Below are 19,306 nucleotides of genomic sequence, written 5' to 3'. Positions count from 1 at the left end.
CCAATAAAAAGGAGGAACCAACCCTCTGCAACCCCTCTGGTTCCGCCACTGAGTCGCTGTAATCTTTGAGTTTCTGTTTTTGTCAGTAAGCAAGTTCAAAATGGCCTTTTCGCCCTTCAAAAAGTTTGTTTACACCAAAAAAACGCAGGGAATCATTAATTCATGTCAATTAATTATAAAATTAAAAAGAAAGTTCGCATAGTATATGGCAGTCCCGAAACAAACAACTGCAATGGGTCTTCATGAGTACAGGCATTTCCGATAAAAATGATTGGTAACCAGGTTTTCTAGATTGCTTACCCTCGCCGCTACCATTACCGCTAAATGTTTTGGACTATTGTAATACAAATAGACATCATAAACGTGCCACCAGACAAAGTGGGTTAAATAAGTAGTTAAAAACAGAACAGATGATATATCTATGATGTTGTGAAAATTCATGCATGGTCTACAATCTTTTTGTCAGATATGGATATCGGAAAACAAACATTTAAGGTGACTTTTGATACGTTTTTTTTTTCATTCAAATTTCGGTTTCGCTACATACATGTACATTATAACTTTAAGGGCGTTTTATGTTACAGATCGTTTATTCTAGCCTGTTCAGAAATAAAAGGTTGCCTATCGTCTCATATTCTTCGATCCTAAAGTGACAAAAGTATCTACTTTTTTATTTGTCAGTTTTCCCAACTTTAGTTATATATGACATCGTCTCAAAAGGTCTTCAGTAATCAAGGGAACCAAGGTTAAAGCGGTAATCAAAAGAATGTAATCCAGGGACAAAGACCAGAACATAAAGTAACTAAAATCATACATACAAAGTAACAAAAGCAAATGAGCAACTCGAACTCCACTAAAAACTGGGAGCATGGACCATGTGCACCAGTAGGGTAAGCGTCCTCTGTCTTTCTAGAAATACCCGCCGAGTTGCTCATAAAAAGTCAAGTCCGGGGTAGACAAACGAGGAAAGGAAAACTGTGACAAGTTGAATAAATCAGTTTTCATGGTGCAGATGGATACACCACAACGATCCACGAGTTCATGATGACGACCATAAAATTTCTGTAGTGATGACTTCAATCTTGTAGCAACATAACCTTGTTCCAGAAGCCTATTTGTTAGAGTTCTAGCGCGATACAAAAAGTCTGCGTAGTTTCGACAAGCTCTGGCATAACGTACGAGTTGTGATATGAACACTCCATACGCAGGTGCTGAAGGGATGTTGCAACATATATAAGGAAAGTTGACAATTTTGATTGAAAAGTCATCACGCTTGTCGTATAATTTGGTCAATAGTTTTCCTTTACCATCGATTTCTAAGTGTAGGTCAAGATATGAGACTGACTTCACAGTATCTGTAGTAGCCTTTATCTCAAGTTCTTTGGGGTAGACGCGATGTATCAAATTCCCGAAATTAGGATTAGAGGACAGAAGACATTTTGTTTTGAAGCATATTTCGTTATGCATGAAAACATATTTTCATGTATTTCTTTTTTCTTCATGAGTGACATATCGACGTTTTTTCCCTTTTATATCAACGTGAAAATAGTGCTCATCGTGTCAAATAATTGAAACAAACAAAAATGGATTTCTGTTTTAATTTCATTCAACTTCCAATTTCTCTCAAATATCGATTTTTAAATAAGTTTTGTTTCATATTCGCCGCTTCTGGTCTGTTCAGGTCCTATGACCTTGCAATGATGCCGATTTCTTAGGGTGGTCATGAAAGTTTTTGTTTCCACCCTTTGGTATTGAATACACTGTGAGACTGCTGCCGCGTTTCCCTATTCTGATCTGAAGGAAAAGAAGCCAATACGATCTCTCATCACTCCTTGTCCGAATGGTACTATACATTTGTTAATTAGAGAGACCAATCTAATAATGTAATAAATGTTGAAAGGGGGGAAAATGCATGTCGAAATATTTTTCCCTTCGATATAGATTTCTAACAATGCAAAAATTGTGTGATTTGTTTTCAATTTGCTAATATCAAAATGAATGCTGAGAAGGTATTTATATATCAGTGTAGTGCCACATACATCCCCTAAACGGTCATGACCATTGAGATCCTTCCGACTAAAGCTTTCAAATTTTAAAAAAATGTTAAAAAACGCAGTAAATGCTGAAATTACAAGATAACTTTTTCAGAACCTCCCAAGTTACAATACATGTCATTTTCATTGGAAAAAAACTCCAAAATGTAACGTACTTCTATTATATGTTCGAATTTGACAAAAGAAAGGAATTTTTTTATTTCCGTAGTATCCTTTACATGTAACCTCAAGACTTTCATATATTTGTACACACGAAGAAAGAACTTGTGATAAGACGTATATAGAAAAAAGTCAAAGAAGCGATTTCAGTAGTTGTTATCAAATATTTACGCAGGTTTAACCAAGGAAGACCTTAACATTGTACTAATTGTACAACTCGTGACTTCCAGCAGCCTAAAGACAAGGCTATATAAATCAATATTACGACTTGAAAAAGAAATCGCAATAATGAAATGTACTGTTGTTTTTCTTGTTTTTATCGCAGGAAAGTAGTTTAGAACTTTACTTTCTCGAATTTTTAATGTCATGACTTTTAAAAAATTAGTTCATATTGTTGTTGTCGCTTTGACATATCTGCTATTTCCATTGTCGTTGTATGTATGTATTTCATCGGGGCAAAGCTGTTACAATTACATAGGTGGATACAGAATTTCGAATCTGTAAAAAAATCTGTTAAGATATCTTATGTCTTATTGTCAAATTTTGAAAGTTGCACTTTAAGGTTGGTAGCAATATTAAAATTACAAAGTATATACTATTAAATTACTTAACTGAATTAATTGCGTGTTGTTTTAAGGAGTTTGGATAAATGGAACGAAAACCACTGGATCTAATGCTTTAAGTAATACTTGTAAATGAGAGTCAATTTTTATTTGAAGTATAATTCTGTGGTCCTTTTCACAAAAAAAAACCAAAAAACAAAAAAAAAAAAAAACAAAAAAAAAAAATCGGAAGTGTAGAATTAGTCGTAAGTTATGATGTCACAATACTTTTATTTACTATGACGTTATAACATTTTTTAGTTATTATAACATAGAAAGTTAATGCTATTCACTCAACTTCACATCATTTTTTCATTTTTCATCAATATTTTTTTGTCACGTTTAGATCTATTTTTGCATAAAGGGAAGTTCTATTGTGTATGAAGACATCTTTAAAACATTTCTATCGAATTTGGAGCTAGGTTGGAAAAAAAGTATCTTACACGTTGATAATTGTCGCTCAACTCATCAAATAAATGTATAATTATAAGTTCCCACTTTTTTATTCGAAGCGTACGTGTTTATAGCGAACATCGTGAAGCGGTATAAGCTCTACGGTTATTGCATATACTATCTTAATTTAACTTAAGGTTCCCCAATATACTAACGAAAGAAAAAGTCATGTCCTGGAAGCAAAAAAAAAAAAAAAAAGAAAAAAAAAAGGTGACTGTCCTTACGGAGACACTTCATCACTCTTCCTCATATAAAACAAATAAAAAATATATTGGTTGAGATTACGTATCAGTAAAATGAGTTAATCTTTTCTGATATTTTTCAAGTCTCTTCTATGTTTTTTTAAATTATTAATAGAAATGAATATGATGTGTTTTTTTTAAAAGTTCGAGGAAAATACTTGTATGTCCGCTGTTCCACTGTTGCTATTGTTAAAAACCTAACCCGCCTCGGAAAAATAAAGCTTTTTTAAGAGAAGAAACAATCACTATTTTTGGGGGAATTTGCAGCTGTCATGTCATTTGCGTCTGAATTTTGTTTACGTCTCATGATATAATTAAAATATTCACACAATACGTGGAGAATTGTAATATTTCCGGTACCTGTACAATATAAAAAGGAAACTTGGTGATCTACCATATCTAATATATCCCTCCGGCATAAGTTTTATTTCAATAGAGTCTTGGTGTAATTAGACTTTGTCTGATAGCCTAGAATAAAGAGATTTCATGACTTGTCAAACGAAACAACAACAAAAAATAATAATAATAAATAAATAAAAATAAAAATAAAAACAAAACAAAACAAACAGTATAATCTGACCCGCTAAAATTGAAAAGGATGTTGATAGAGATGCCCTTACGAGTTAAAAATTGTAAAGTATGGCAAAGTGCTACAAAGTTATCGACCATTTTGAAAGCGAAGATTTTTTGCTCTTTAATTGAAAAAAAAATTCCCCATTATTTACCAAGGGAGATTTTCAAATAAAATATTGATTTCGCTAGCAAAAGCTGCTTCTGTTGATTAAAGGATATTTCCCAAACATAGCGTAATATCCTCAACATGTCATAGTTTTCCTTTCCTCGTTTGTCTACCCCAGAGTTGACTTTTTATGAGCAACTCGGCGGATGTTTCTAGAAAAGCAGAGGACGCTTACCGTCCCGGTGCACCTGGTCCAAGCTCCCAGTTTTTAGTGGAGTCCGTGTTGCTCATTTGCTTTTGTTACTTTGTATGTATGATTTTAGTTACTTTATGTTCTTTGTTGTTTATGTCTGTTTTCCATGTCTGGTCTTTGTCCCTGGATTACATTCTTTTGATTACCGCAATAACCTTGGTTCCCTTGATTACTCTTCCAAATGTGTTCAATGTGTGTCTCAACCTATATCCAAACAAAGACGGCACTTTGATATAAAAAATGCAAAATTTCATTGCGAGAAGGACAACACTTTGTACATGTAATCAAATATTTTAGACAGCATATTGTAACATGTATCCTTTATCCTTACTTGTTTAAAATATAATTGAACTTCATTAAACTTGTACTACACTATCAAAGTATAGATCTTTTCGTTTTGAGACATTTTAATAATGGAATCTTACCGTACTTTGGTGGGAAAAGCTACACCATATTGTCCAACCAGCTCAGTTCAAGAATTCAAACGCAAAACTATTAAAAGGATAATTTTAGTGTTGCTATATCATAACCTTGTTCCAGTAGCTTCCTTTAATAGGCAATCCGTTTAGCGACCACAGGCTCTGACATTAAAGTTTTATTTCTCCTTAACAATATACTTACAACAATAGGGTTTGTAAGTCTCGTCATGTGACTCCGTGGTTTCAAGATAATGGGTTGTAGTCTACCAATCAAATGCATAGAGATTAATCATTTTCAGGGCGTTTGGTTCAGTATAAAAAGAAGCAAAACGTAATTCGTATAAAAATACCAATAAAAATGACAAATATCTATTTCCACATCTTAAAAGTGTTAAGGAAAGCATAAAATCGAAAATTGTTGCATTGTAATTTTCAATGTTTCTGGTGGAAATCAGCATCTTGCCTTTCTAGGGATTGTTATATTACCACTGTTAAATATTCGGGACTTATATACAAAAGTACGTTTTGTTCCAAATAATTGGAGTAAATTCACAATAAAATAAAATTGTGTTTCTTTGCTTTGATGCTTTTATTATTATTTTTTTAATGCCAAGTCTTTCATTTATTTCTTTTGACCAATATCACGCGTTATAACATATTGCATGGAATTTCATCTTTTTATGTTCGTTAAAGAACTTATGAATTTTCATAAAAAATGCATTTTTTTACCATTAAGTTTATTTTTAAAGGTCAATTTACACAAACACCACCACCGTTGATGCATTGCATATTCGCATGTCTATTGTCACATCCAGACTGGCAATCATCTCGTATGGTGCATGATGAAACATAATGTACAACGCTATTATTTCATACTAAATTATGGTAGGTTCTGAATTTTAAATTAGATATTAATTTGCTATGACATGTATTTTTAATTGAATTCCCTTTCCTATATTTAACATTGCCCAGATAAAGTGTTTTATACTACCGTGTGTCATGTACATGTATTAAGTTAAGATCCAAGACGGCTCACGTGATTATCAACCTAAAAGACTTAGAAGAAGTTACTCGTAAGTCCGTTCAAACACTTCTATATAAATATGTGTGTCTTGTAGAAAATACGAAATAAACATATATTAATATAACGACTCTACGACTTACATCGTTTGGTTGGTGTGCATACACAATATCCATGTGCACATAATACTTCTCCATCGCACGGGAAATTGTAGCACTCCGATATATCTCTACATACTTGACCAAATGCAGCTTAAATAAAGAGCGTCAAGAGATAAATAGTTACTCTATAAAGATATATATTTTCTTAAATTTCTCATTACGTATTTGACATTTCCGATAAAACATATTTTTTCATTACAATATCGTAAAAAAAAAACTGCACGAGGAAAACAAAGAATGAAGCAGGATGCAAGACCATTGGGAAGTCGGAAATAAATAATTAAATTGCATTAAATAAACCAAGGTTCGACGAAAATCAAAAGAACACTGGAAGATTCAAATTGGGCAATGGCTATAGGGAATAGGATAACGGGAAATTGGGCAGTGAGTTACTCTACTCAATGGGAGAGCACGTCATCGTGTTAGTCGATCAATGATAAGAGACCTGGCCTATTTTAGAACATTTTTACTTAGTTAAGGGCAAACTTCAGAACGCATTTAATGTGCGCGAAATGTATATTTAAATGTATAGAAAAATTCACGTATCATATATGAAAATGCAGATATGCAAAGATTCAATTGATAAAAAAAATCAAATGCGATAATCATTTAAGATCTATTATTCTACTTAACCGACGTTTTTCAGTAGGTAAGCTCAAAAGAAGCTTATTTCCATCCTTACGATATATTGATTTTCACGTTGTATGATTCGAAAATGTACTTCAGTTAATAGAATGAAATACTTAGTAAGGTGTTTTTTTGTTGTTACTGTTTAGTACAAACACTGAAACGCATTAGAAGCATAAACAAACTTAATACAGGACAATGTTGTAAAATTGACAGGGTATGGACAGAATATGATGCATAAATGTACAATTTGAACCAACCGTAAAACATATGCTGTAACCGTACGAACGCCAGTTAGGTATCGAGACTCTGAGAACAATTTTATGACTGATTTTAAAAATCTTTGGCATGCCAGAAACACCCCTGAAAGTCCAAGCATATGTTAATGTTTGTGTAGATTTAACGCATCCACTTCATCGACTAAGGCTATCACGACCGTATCTTGTTCAATCGTGTGATATTCGTCTTTTTTTGGTCAATATCACATCTCAAAGATTACACAAAGGAACCAGCAAAACGCTATCTGAGTGCCAAGGAAGAAGAGACGACTTTTCTCTAGTGATGAGTTCAATGTTGTAGCAACATAATCCTGTTCCAGAAGCTCATTTGTTAGAAATCTAGCCCGATACAAAAAAGTTTGCGTAGTTTCGACAAGCTCTGGCATAACGTATTAGCACTCCATACGCAGGTGCAGAAGGAATGTTGCCACATATGTAAGGAAAGTTGACAAACGAGTTTGACTTCACAGTGTCTGTAGTATCCTTTATGTCAAATTCTTGGGGGTAGATGGGATATATATTAAATCCGCGAAATTAGGATTGTTTAAAGATAATACGATATAGCGAAAACTGAGATTAAAGGATCTAGCTAAACGAATATTCTTTCTTTCGGATCAGTTCAGCTATAAAGTCAGCCTCATAAGAGTGAAGGAATAGGTCAGCAAAATGTTTTTAAGTCGGGATTTTAACTGAGTATAAAGAAAGGAAGTATACAGTGACAGCGTTGAAAAATCATAGGTTTTAATGCTATTATATTCTGTCAATAGTCTTGAATTGATTGCCTACGTACGATCTTTCGAATTTTTCAGGATCCACATTGAATTAATACCACTATGGGAGTAACAAGTGGAGTAGTAGGACTGCAGACCCTCTTTGACAGCTGTTAGTATAGAAGTTAAAAGTTTTGAAAGAGATTTGGTGGTATATTTTGCAGATCCTGCTATGAAACGTTGTTTGTATGGATTCTTGTGGAGTTAAGGAATCCAGTACATAGACGGTAAATCACAATCATCATCCTTGGTAGAGAGACCAAAAGGGGAATAGCACAGATTTATGGTTTTCCACAATCTCTTCTTTAGAGAGTCTGGTAGCAGTATAGGTCTTAGCACTGCTATTACTTTCACGCCTACCTCTGATGATAAACATTGAATGTAAAACGTTTTGCAAACAAAAACAATGTTGTTTTGGGCTTTGTCTGCTGGTACGACAACATATTTGTCATGTATTGTAGACAATGTTTTTGCTACATCGGCGTCTGCGAAAACTGATGTAGCATTGGCGCACATTGACGTACTCAAAACTTTCCTTGGTTTCAAAAGTAGAGACCTCACGGCCTTTAACCACTCTGACAGAGAATCAAAGTCTTCTTGTTCTCGTTTTATCCATTTTCTTGCGTAGTCCTCTACGGCATCTGTAAGAATTTTAAAGTTATAATACCAATTTATGGAGCGTGGTTCACGGTATTTGGGACGTCAGAATGATGACTCAACCACTTTTTCTGCCAGTACTTAAAATAGAAGCTGCTGAACAAATAAGAAACAATTACTTGAGAAGCAAATGGCGATAAGTGACAAATTGAACCATAGGTCGATCAGACAGCCTAAACCATGAAATAATGAAAATAACACGTAACGTACAACGAAATGTGACGCCTCTCTTTCAATTATTTAATGTTGGCAATTTCAAACTACAACGCTACGTTACGTGGCCGATGAATTGGGCAAGTCATTTGTACATTTGATATTAACATATCACCCTATCAGAAAAGCTGTGGTACTTTATGTTTCGATCTCAAACCAGATATTCAATTTGAATAATGTTGTGTGTTATTTGGCAGATTATTGTTTTTAGCTGATCATACATCTCAAAAATGTATTGTTTTTCCTATTGAACTGTGTTCCTTGTGGTGTACTGCTTATAGCTTTTTATGAGCTATTATGTTTAAAAAAAAAAGATTTTCTATTTGCAGCCAGTTAGTGTCGTGTTGTTTCGTTTTGGTGACTGTGACTGTGTTTCGTCTATTATTTGCCGTAGGCCTGTCTTAAATATCTACATTCCGTTGACCATGTGTTAGAGTAATTGAGCGGATGAGGTCATCCTTGTCTAAATATATATTTAGATTTAGTGTTTTTTTTTTATAAAATCAAATAAGCTTTATTTTAAGTCGGAAAGTGCATTATAACAATACAACATAAGCTCTTGAGAGCTTATATTCCCGACATAAGGTACATAAATAACTATACAGTGCATGCAAACATGTAATATACATTGACAAAGCAATAAACAAACAGTTATAATAAAACAGATACATACAGCACACTGACATATATAGCAATTTTTAAAAGAGCAAATGAAGTAATGGAACTATAAGCTAAACAGGCAGTCAACAAAACAAAATAAATAAAAATCATCAAAAATATGATTTCGGGGTCGCTGCTCCATGCATGGATTAACAGTCGCTACCAGCAACACTAGAACATTTTTTTCTCTCCCAGCTTGAAATCATGGCTTTGAATTGATTGAAGTTTGAGTATTGCCTGGAGTTTTCGGGCAGAGAATTCCACAGGCTGGAGTAGTGTACCTGAATGATTGTTTCCAGACCTTGTTGTTTTAACATGTGGTATCTGTAATAAGTTGCTGTATCTGAAATTGTACGAATGAGTTTGTTTAGTCTGATCATGTAATATTTTAAAAGTTTCTAATGTCATTACTCTTATACGTCTTGCATGTTAAGTAGGCATCTTGGCCTTTGGTAAGAGATCATCATAAGAGGAGTTATAATAAAAACAGACATATCGTAAAGCTTTTTCATGTATTTTTTTCTATTTTCTTTGTATTAGTCAATGAGCAAAAGTGCCAAGAAAGAGGGCAAAAATTAAAATTTGACAATATGAAAGTGTGAAAAATAGTAAATCTACTTAATTTACATAGGTTTCTGCCAATTCTTTTTTAAAATATTAAGTTGTTGTACAGCTTTCTCGCCGATAGATTTAATATGGTTGTCAGAATTTAACACACAAAAAAAAAATAATATCTACACATGAAAGTTTTACGGTATCTTCACAGGATATATTAATATCATCAATATTGAAAGTTGGTGCTCTTTCTGCCGACTGTCTTCCTACAGCTATCGCTTGGCATTTTCTAGGTTTGCTTGCATACAATTAAAATGGAACCAGTTTAAAAATTTTGCTCTATGATTTTAAAGTATTTACAAGTTCATTATAGTAATTAGAAGCATAAGGTAATGTGTTGTCATCTGCATAATTATACAAATTTTGTTTATCAATAAAGTAAAAAATATTATTGATAAATACATTAAAAAGTAAAGGTCCCAATATTGAGCATTGGGGTTTGCCTTTTTAACAATATCTGCTCAATGGCTTACAATACCACCTATCTTTATTTGCTGTCTTCTACTTTTATGTTTCATTTTTTATCAATTATTTAAACAAAAAAATCCAATATTGTCATAAAAGTTGGTTTTCTATTGGCCTCTTACATAGAGTATTTTTTTACTTCATATTAAAACAACGAAACATTTGTAAAGCATTTTATGAAAGAAAAAATGAATCCAGAATGATGTGTTTCTCACAACTAAAATATGACGTTCTCATTTTGCATTAAATGACCAAAAACCAAAACATTATACAAAAAGGAATTTTTATTCGGAAATATATTGAACCGTTAAAATGTCTTAAAATATGAATTAACAATCAAAAAAGAAAACACCACCACGATTGGCTATTCCAAAAAAAAAAACCAAGGGAATGTTCATGAATATAATTTTAATACCAAAACATAAAAAAAATGAAACAAAGTACCTCATCAGTCTACGTTTCGTATAACCCTTATATGTATAAAATAAAATACAACACATGGCAATCGATCAATATAACGACAGATCCAAAAATATATCTCGAATTGGACGAGAGTGGTCATCTCAGCACTAAGATTTATGACAAAAGAGACGACTTTAATTTTAATATCACAAGTTTTCCTTACCTGTGCAGCAATATCCCTTCATCTCCAGCATATGATGTTTATATTTCACAATTTATTCGCTACGCTAGAGTAAGAACTAACTACTCTGATTTCCGTGAACGTAACAGACTCCTGAATCAAGGATATGAAGAAATTTGTCTTAAAATGTCCCTTACCAAATTCTATTTTAGGTATCAGTCCTTGGTTGAAAAATACTCAGTTTCTCCTAAAACAATAAGTAATGATTGTTTTTTTGTAAAAAAATTTGTATTGATGTGACCACTGATTTACCTATTATGACAATAGCATGCAAATGCTTTTTAATCACCGCTGGTATAGTCATGCCGCAATGGAAAAGGGACGTTTAGCGCGTTCTAAAACCTAGTTTTGACCCACCATTTCGTTTGAAATGCCTGTACCATTGTGGTACCAGCTGCTCCAGTAGTGTAAAATTATTTTGCCAGATTTATATTGGACTTGACTTGACTTGTTTATGGATTGGATTAGTGTTCGTTAATTTTGTTGTTATCCTCATGTAACCGGTGGTATTTTAGGCAAAATCACAAACACCAGTCGTCTAGGGTTCTATAGATGTTTTATTGAGTTGACTTAGGCAATAGTAAAAACAAACTCGCATGAGGTGCAAAGGTTATTGCCTAGTACAATGAATGGTTTTTTCAGATCATTATCATCATCAACATCAAAATGTGGAAACAGTACATAGGTATAAATCTTAGATATAAAGTAAATCAGTTCAGGAATTGACCAAAGGTAACAATAGATTCTAGATGTCAAAGATTCATTCAGGTGGACAAAGTTAATAAGGTGTCCATTATGTCTGACCAATTTTCCAGTTCTGCCTACAACAAAAGGACCAAGAGATTTCCCTTCAAAATCCAAGCAGCCAGTCAAAAGTAAGAAAATCAGATTGCAATAGAAGGTAATGGTAATAGACGGCTATAATTAGTAAACATAGGTATATTAAAAACAGTGGTCACTGAGCCATGACTTTATTGACAAACTACAGTGTAAACAAAATCATCTTTATTAAAAATCAAAACTCAATATCAAATCTAGTTTGATATTTAATGAATGCAATCAGTTAAACAATAAATAATCATCACAATCAATATCATTCATGAACAAAATAACTGTTGCACTCTGAAAATCTAAACAAAATATCTAATCAATTATATATACCTAAAAATATACTCTATCACACTTATTCCATGTCTGGTCTTTGTCCCTGGATTACATTTGATTTCCACAAGAATCTTGGTTCCCTTGATTGTTCTTTCGAAAAAAGTATACATTTTGCTGTTATTTTGCATGTAAGTAATCAAGTCATGTGAATTAAAAAAAAACAAACAAAACAAAAAACAAAAAACACACACACACACACACACACACACACACACACACACACACACACACACACAAAACAAAAAAAAACCAAAACAACAAACAAAAAAACAAACAAAAAAAACCAAACAAACAAACGGGCTTTTTAACCATCTACTTAGATCTTATACAATACTTATGTTAATGATTTGACCAAGTTTCTTTTCTTTTGCAAATGAAATAAACCGGAGATGTTAACCGTAACGTAAATTGCTACATAAAAGAGTTGACAGAGGATGTTTATATTTCCAATACCCCAAATAACCAATACATGCATGGACAACCGGAAAAAGGGGAGGTTAAAAGGAGTGAGCAGTGTCTCTAAAAAGAATATATTGAAAAGAAAAAAAAAAGACTTATGGGCAAGTTACAATTTATCATTATCAATCCGATTTCACAATATTCTGTATAGGACATTTTAACATTTTTCGCAATGGCATTTAAAAATAGATTTGTAATTGATGAACGCTTAGATTTTAAGATTTTCAATTGACAAGACATAAAGACACCGGATATTTTTTAACTTCGATTAAACCAATCAAAGTCTTCGAAATTGATGACGTCATCAACTGTTAGAGTTACTGTCAGACTTCAGTAATTTTTTAGGTATTTTGGCACTGGAGTCTGGTCTAATAAAGTACGTGACACAAAATCAAATAATTGTTTTAGGTTTAACCATGATAACCATTGACGTTTATTATCAAAAGTTTGATAAAAAGACATGAACATTTGAAGTCATCAACCAAATAAAGTAAGACTACAAACCAACCATCTCAAATGCGCTTTGTATTGTGACATTTACAAACAATAATCAGGAAGTGGTATATAGAAGGGAACCAAGGTTATAGTGGTAATCAAAAGAACGTAATCCAGGGAAGAAGACTAGACATACACAACAATGAACTGATAAAATCATACATACCAAGTAACAAAAACAAATGAGCTACTCGGACTCCACTAAAACTGGGAGCATGGACCAGGTGCACCAGTAGGGTAAGCGTCCTCTGCTTTTGTAGAAACAATGGATTTTATTTGTTCCAGACAGTACACATCACATTGAGCTTGATGTTCTGTCAAGATGTTCAAAACTGACGTAATTCCGGTGCTGTAACAGTCGGTTAGACGAAACGTAAGCATTTAAATTTGCTGATATTGTTTAGTATCATGACAATGTCATGTGGTAAAAATTATCAGGCAATGAACGAAATTTAAATAAAAAAACTATAAAGTTGCTGATAATATGTATTTAAACTATAATACATTCATATATTTGCAAATGTCTTTCGTTTTGTTGCTCTTTGCAGCGATTAATGAGAACCAATCAACTGGCTCATTCAAAACGGCGAAATCCTGCAAATAAGAAAAATAGTTAATTGTAACCTTTTTTCTCCATATTTGTACCTTGATAACTTATTTCATAATTTATAGGTAATCTTTTTATAAAATTTGTTTTGTTCAACATAAAAAGATGTCTGAATTGTATTTATGTTTTATCTTTCGTGGCATCCCCAATATGTATATGCCATAATTATAAAACAACACTTTTCATTGGCTCGACTTATGCGTAAAATTCTCAATATACCTGTCCGAGCCGATTCATAACTATGCCCGTATGAATATTAGATATTTTGGCTGATTAACAAATTGACAAAAAAAAAAAAAAAAAAAAAAAAAAAAAAAAAACATAATTGATGACGATTTCGAAGAGTATGTATCGTTATTGAATAAATTGATCATCTCCAAATTGGCTTATTCTAATTCCCTATGAACCAAGATGACTGAAATCTAAGGTTAATTTTAAAACTCGTTATCATTGGTCGTAATATGATTGTCTTTGCGGAAGGATTTTTTGGGGGTGTTAATATGGATCAACCAGGACCCTAATTGATTTTTTTAAGCTTCACACTGGATTAGAATAGTTTTATTTGAATAGAAATAACAGTTTTGTATTTGAAGCTGTGCGGAGGTGGTCCATCTATAATATTACTGTCGCAAATTGAGTTTAATTTGGCGAAGCATAGCGGAGCCAGGTAAACAGATACTTACGACAGTACAACTACAGATGCACGTCCGAAAAGCTTTAAATACAAAACAGTTATCTCTAAATTGTAGATCGTCTATCGGATCTCCTGATATAAAATATCATGTATCGTTTATTGTAATTGAGCATGAAATGATATAATTAGTGTTCCGATCAATTACACTATATTCTGTAATTAGATTAAAATAACCTTTTTTTGTATATGCATTATACGTGATTGCTTAAACCCTATATTGCTTGTAGTCATATCTACATATACTGAATATTACGTATCAAAATATGTAACACTGGCTGGTGACCATTGGGGTGATATAGGAGTCTCGTGTTGACACAACAAGTGATACAGGTTTTAACGTCATGTTATCCTTTATTTTAACCATACTTCAAGTGTAGTCTGTGAAGGGGTGCAATACATGGTATGCGATATAGGTCTTGAGGTGTGATATGGGGTATGCGATATAGGTCTAGAGGTGTGATAAAGGGTATGCAATATAGGTCTAGAGGTGTGATAAAGGGTATGCAATATAGAATAGAAGATATAAGGTTTATACAAACCCTTATAATGCATATACAAAAAAGTTTTATTCTAATATAAATATAAGATATAGATCAATATCTTTTACATATATCAGACCCCTAAACTGAATGCCAAAGCGTAAAACTTCCTTTACATTGTGTTAGTTTTAATTAAAAGTCTAAAATGAGCATTTTCATAAAGTAATACCATATGACCAAGTTGTAATCTACAAGCTACAAATCGCTATATTTTCTTTGATTCGAAATAACATTTATTTCAAAATTTTTCTAGGGTGCAGTTTAACATTTACAGAAGAAATATTACCTGAACTAAACAACACACACACACACACACACAAGGAGGACAACTTGTCATGATTTCAATTAAAAAAGGGAAACTACTAGTAATCAATGCTTGCGCAAACTATCTCTTTGCTAATCTTTATACCGTATTTCAGTATTTTTTTCTGTGTTTATCTAATATGTTGCCGTTTTCACGGTAGCTTAAAGATGCTAAAACTAAACACTGTGAACATTTCCTGAACCTTGAAGGAAAGCCCACGGATAGTTATTTGATAAAAGAGCTAGATATGGTTTAATGCATATCCATTGAGTGGAATTCCATAAAACTTAATTACACAATATCATAGTGAAAGTAAAACATATTATTTATTTCTTCACACATCCAATTAAATTCAAATAACGATATCGTTTGATTAATTGAAATGTCCCCTTTGAGGTAGATCATACCTATTACACGGAACATTCCTTTCTGTAATCTTGCAAAAAGATGTTTTTCTTTTTTGTTGAGGCATTATATATATTAATATAGCATGTGTAAGTTAAAAATTTGGTGACCCCTAAATTTTATTTAGAAATATTTAAAAAAAAATGTCAGATATGTTTTCCTTATACAGATTTTAAATACATTTATCTACAAAATGTTCCCACCAATTACATTCCCATTGAAAGAGGGTCTTTGTCCCTGGATTGCTTTCTTTTGATTTCCGCTAGAACCTTGGTTCCCTTGATTACTCTTTAAATTAATGTTTGTAATTTTACCATATATAGGTTTTTGCCGAAACTGTTTTTATTTGCTGATTGAAAAACATACTTCTGTATGATTTTGCAAGACGACCTAAAAAAATGCTCCGTATCTGATCTACCTTAGAATTAATTCCAATTCGTGGAAAGCTTGATTTCAAAGTAGGCCATTCATACAATAAAGTTGTATGTTTTCTTTATATAATTGTACTTGCTTTTTACTCCTAAACTGTGGGATGCCCACGCATAAATTTCCGAATATACGATATTACTACGATACGTTTGATAAAAAATATACTTATGTAAAATGAACACTTTGCAAACATACCTGGCGGGAGGCATATACAGAATGCGATGACACATCTGAGCTTACAATAGGGTGATGGAGGAAAGCGTCTCTTGCAATCATCATCAGAAGAGCAAACTCCTGCACATTCATCTATATATTAAAAACAACAATCAAATTTACGGAAACCACTATCGACTTTGCAGTATAATTTTTTACGTTTATTTACCCATGCATTAAAACAGTTAAAATTAAATTGCTAATGATTTTCTTTTAAATATATAAAATTTTTAAATTACAAAAAACAAAAACTACCAAACAAAATCGCACTTGATAAATTAACTTGATTTAAAAGAATTGAATTATTAAGTTATGAACTTTCATTTCAAACTGTAGATAGTATTTTTCACTTAACCTTAGTTCGACATGCCAAGTCATTCATTTAAATAGAAAAAAAATTAACATTTTGTAAAGGATTATTAAAAATGAAAAAGAAATACGGAAACAAAAATGTAAATATGTCGGGATTAAAACTGCATCCCAGTCTTGCATGCACAATTAAAAAAAGGGAAATCAAATAATTGAAAAAAAAACCAAAAGCTAAAAATAGCAATTAAACAAGAAAAATATAAGCACACAACCAACAAAAGTCATGGAATACTATTAGAAAAAAAAGACAATGAGCAAACCTGGGAGCATGGACCAGGTGTACCGGTAGGGTAACAGTCCTTTAATGTTTTGAAACACAGTCGAGTTTTTCATATATGTCATTTTCGGGATAGACGAAAAAGGTAGAGTGAAAGAGTAATCAAGGGAACCATGGTTATAGCGGTAATCAAAAGAATGTAATCAAGGGACAAAGATAAGACATGGAAAACAGACATACACAACAAAGAACATAAAGTAACTTAAACCATACATACAAAGTAACAAAAGCAAATGAGCAACTCGGACTCCACTATAAACTGGGAGCATGGACCAGGTGCACCGGTAGGGTAAGCGTCCTTTGCTTTTCTAGAAACACCCGCCGAATTGCTCATAAAAAGTCAAGTCCGGGGTAGATAAACGTGGAAAGGAAAACTATGACCCGTTGAATAAATCAGTTTTCATTGTGCAGATGGATACACCATAACGATCCATGAGTGAACAGAAAAATCCTAACATGTATTTAGTTTCAATTTATTTGTTTATCTTTACCAAGAAAACACTTGACGAATGTTATAGTCAAACGAGAGTACTACTGAAATAAAATGGTGTATAACAGATGTCTTACCTATTATATTAATAATGTATTTTGTTGTGGTATTAAATCTCGTATATTCAAAAATTGTTAATGGCTTATGTGAAGTGAATCGAAAACTCGACAAACGTCGTTACAATAGTTTTATTTCTAGAAAAATAAACCGTATTGCAAATGCAGTAATTAATTGCGTTCTTTAATAATATGAAACTGTCGAATGATTGAGTAATTGTGCCAAAGTTTAGGGGCATTAAGCTATGAATATTGACTAAAATATCAACTTTGTTGTTATAACATAAAAATTGTTAATAACATAGTAAAATATATAGAGACAAAATAATATTTTGTGCCTACGTTCATTGTCATGACATCATAATAGTTCTACAATTTCACGTCATTTAAGAAAAACTGCAGAGAATTGTACATTTTGTTGCTTTTCTTGCATATTTACATCCTGAAAACTATGTCCACACCCAAGAAACAACTTTTATATCTTCATAGATAAATAAAATATGTCACCATAATATGTTTACTAAATATGTCACATTGAAGTTGTTTCTTTGGTGCGGACAACATTTTCTAGACAAAAATAGTGACAAAAGTGTACTCAATTTGACAGATTATCAGAATCTAAATATTTGTAAATTTTAAGCATGTTTTCTGTCCTTTCATTTCAAGAATAATCAGAAGTCTTTACGCTTTCTAATTGTTGATGGATTTAAGTGAAAATTCATAATAAAATCATTCAACACTTTATGATTAATTTTCAGTTGTATTTAAGGCCAATGAAGATCCTTTACCGCCCTTCTCCTTTGAATTGGTTTTGTACTACAATGGTAAAACATCATTTATAACTAAGATTAATCTTTAAAACATAGATTAAAACTTAATTTGAATCGACCACCAAAGGTCCAAGAAAGTCAAAAAAACAAACACACTCGGTCTATCATATTACAAAAAATAATTTAAAAAATGTACAATTAAAAATACAACTTACCCAAAATGAATACCAAAAGAAAAAGAAGAACAAGATTTTTCTTTGATAACATTTTCATTTTTTCCCAAACTATCAGTATTATGATTTGTTACTGAACTCTTGAATTCCTTGTTTTTATATGCTTAGCATTAAGATTTCGGAAAAATAGTTTGTTTTTGGAGAACAATGTGAAGGTTTATCTTTGTTTTTCTCTGCATAAATACACGTATCACAGAATCTACTACCGTACCTAAGTTTATCTTGTTTTATCTTAGAAATTGTAATGATGCATCAAATACATGTACATGTATTCATATGGAAGCTGACTAACTAGATACATGTTAAAAGTTCTTAATTTATCATTGTTCATTTGAAGATAAAATAATAGTAGAAATATAGAAAATATAAAAAAAGTAATCAAAGAACAAAAAATAACTAAAATCATACATACAAAGTAACAAAAGACATGAGCAACTCGGACTTCACTAAAAACTGGGAGCATGGACCAGGTGCACCGGTAGGGTAGACGTCCTTTGCTTTTCTAGAAACACCCGCCGAGTTGCTCATAAAAAAGTCAAGTCCGGAGTAGACAAACGAGGAAAAGAAAACTATGACTCGTTGAATAAATCAGTTTTCATGGTGCAGATGGATACACCAGAACGATCCACGAGTTCATGATGACGACCATAAAACTCTGTAGTGATGACTTCAATCTTGAAGCAACATAACCCTGTTTTAGAAGCCTATTTGTTAGAGTTCTAGCGCGATACAAAAATTCTGCGCAGCCTCGGCAAGCTCCGGCACAACGTATGAGTTGTGATATGAACACTCCATACGCAGGTGCTAAAGGGGTGTTGCCACAGATGAAAG

The 19,306-nt window shown here is 32.4% G+C and overlaps 1 long non-coding RNA gene across 2 annotated transcripts; it reads right to left on the bottom strand.

Moving 5' to 3' along the window:
- Positions 1 to 13,557: 13,557 nt before the first annotated feature.
- LOC148599662 (uncharacterized) lies at positions 13,558 to 18,619 on the bottom strand. 2 transcript variants are annotated; one of them, XR_015918083.1, is made up of 4 exons: positions 18,458 to 18,619; positions 16,744 to 16,765; positions 16,263 to 16,359; positions 13,558 to 13,683 (listed from the first exon to the last, which is right to left on the bottom strand). It is a non-coding gene; the product is annotated as an uncharacterized LOC148599662 (long non-coding RNA). The 2 variants fall into 2 exon arrangements; XR_015918084.1 differs by lacking the exon at positions 16,744 to 16,765 and having other exon boundaries at positions 16,263 to 16,373; positions 18,458 to 18,616.
- Positions 18,620 to 19,306: the final 687 nt, after the last annotated feature.

This window comes from Perna viridis, chromosome 13, assembly GCF_037379345.1.
Source record: "Perna viridis isolate PV_CMFRI_1.1 ecotype Kerala chromosome 13, ASM3737934v1, whole genome shotgun sequence".
In the NCBI taxonomy this organism is placed as follows: Eukaryota; Metazoa; Mollusca; class Bivalvia; order Mytilida; family Mytilidae; genus Perna; species Perna viridis.
Note: the sequence above shows the minus strand (reverse complement) of the source record. Positions and strands in the feature narration are given on the sequence as shown.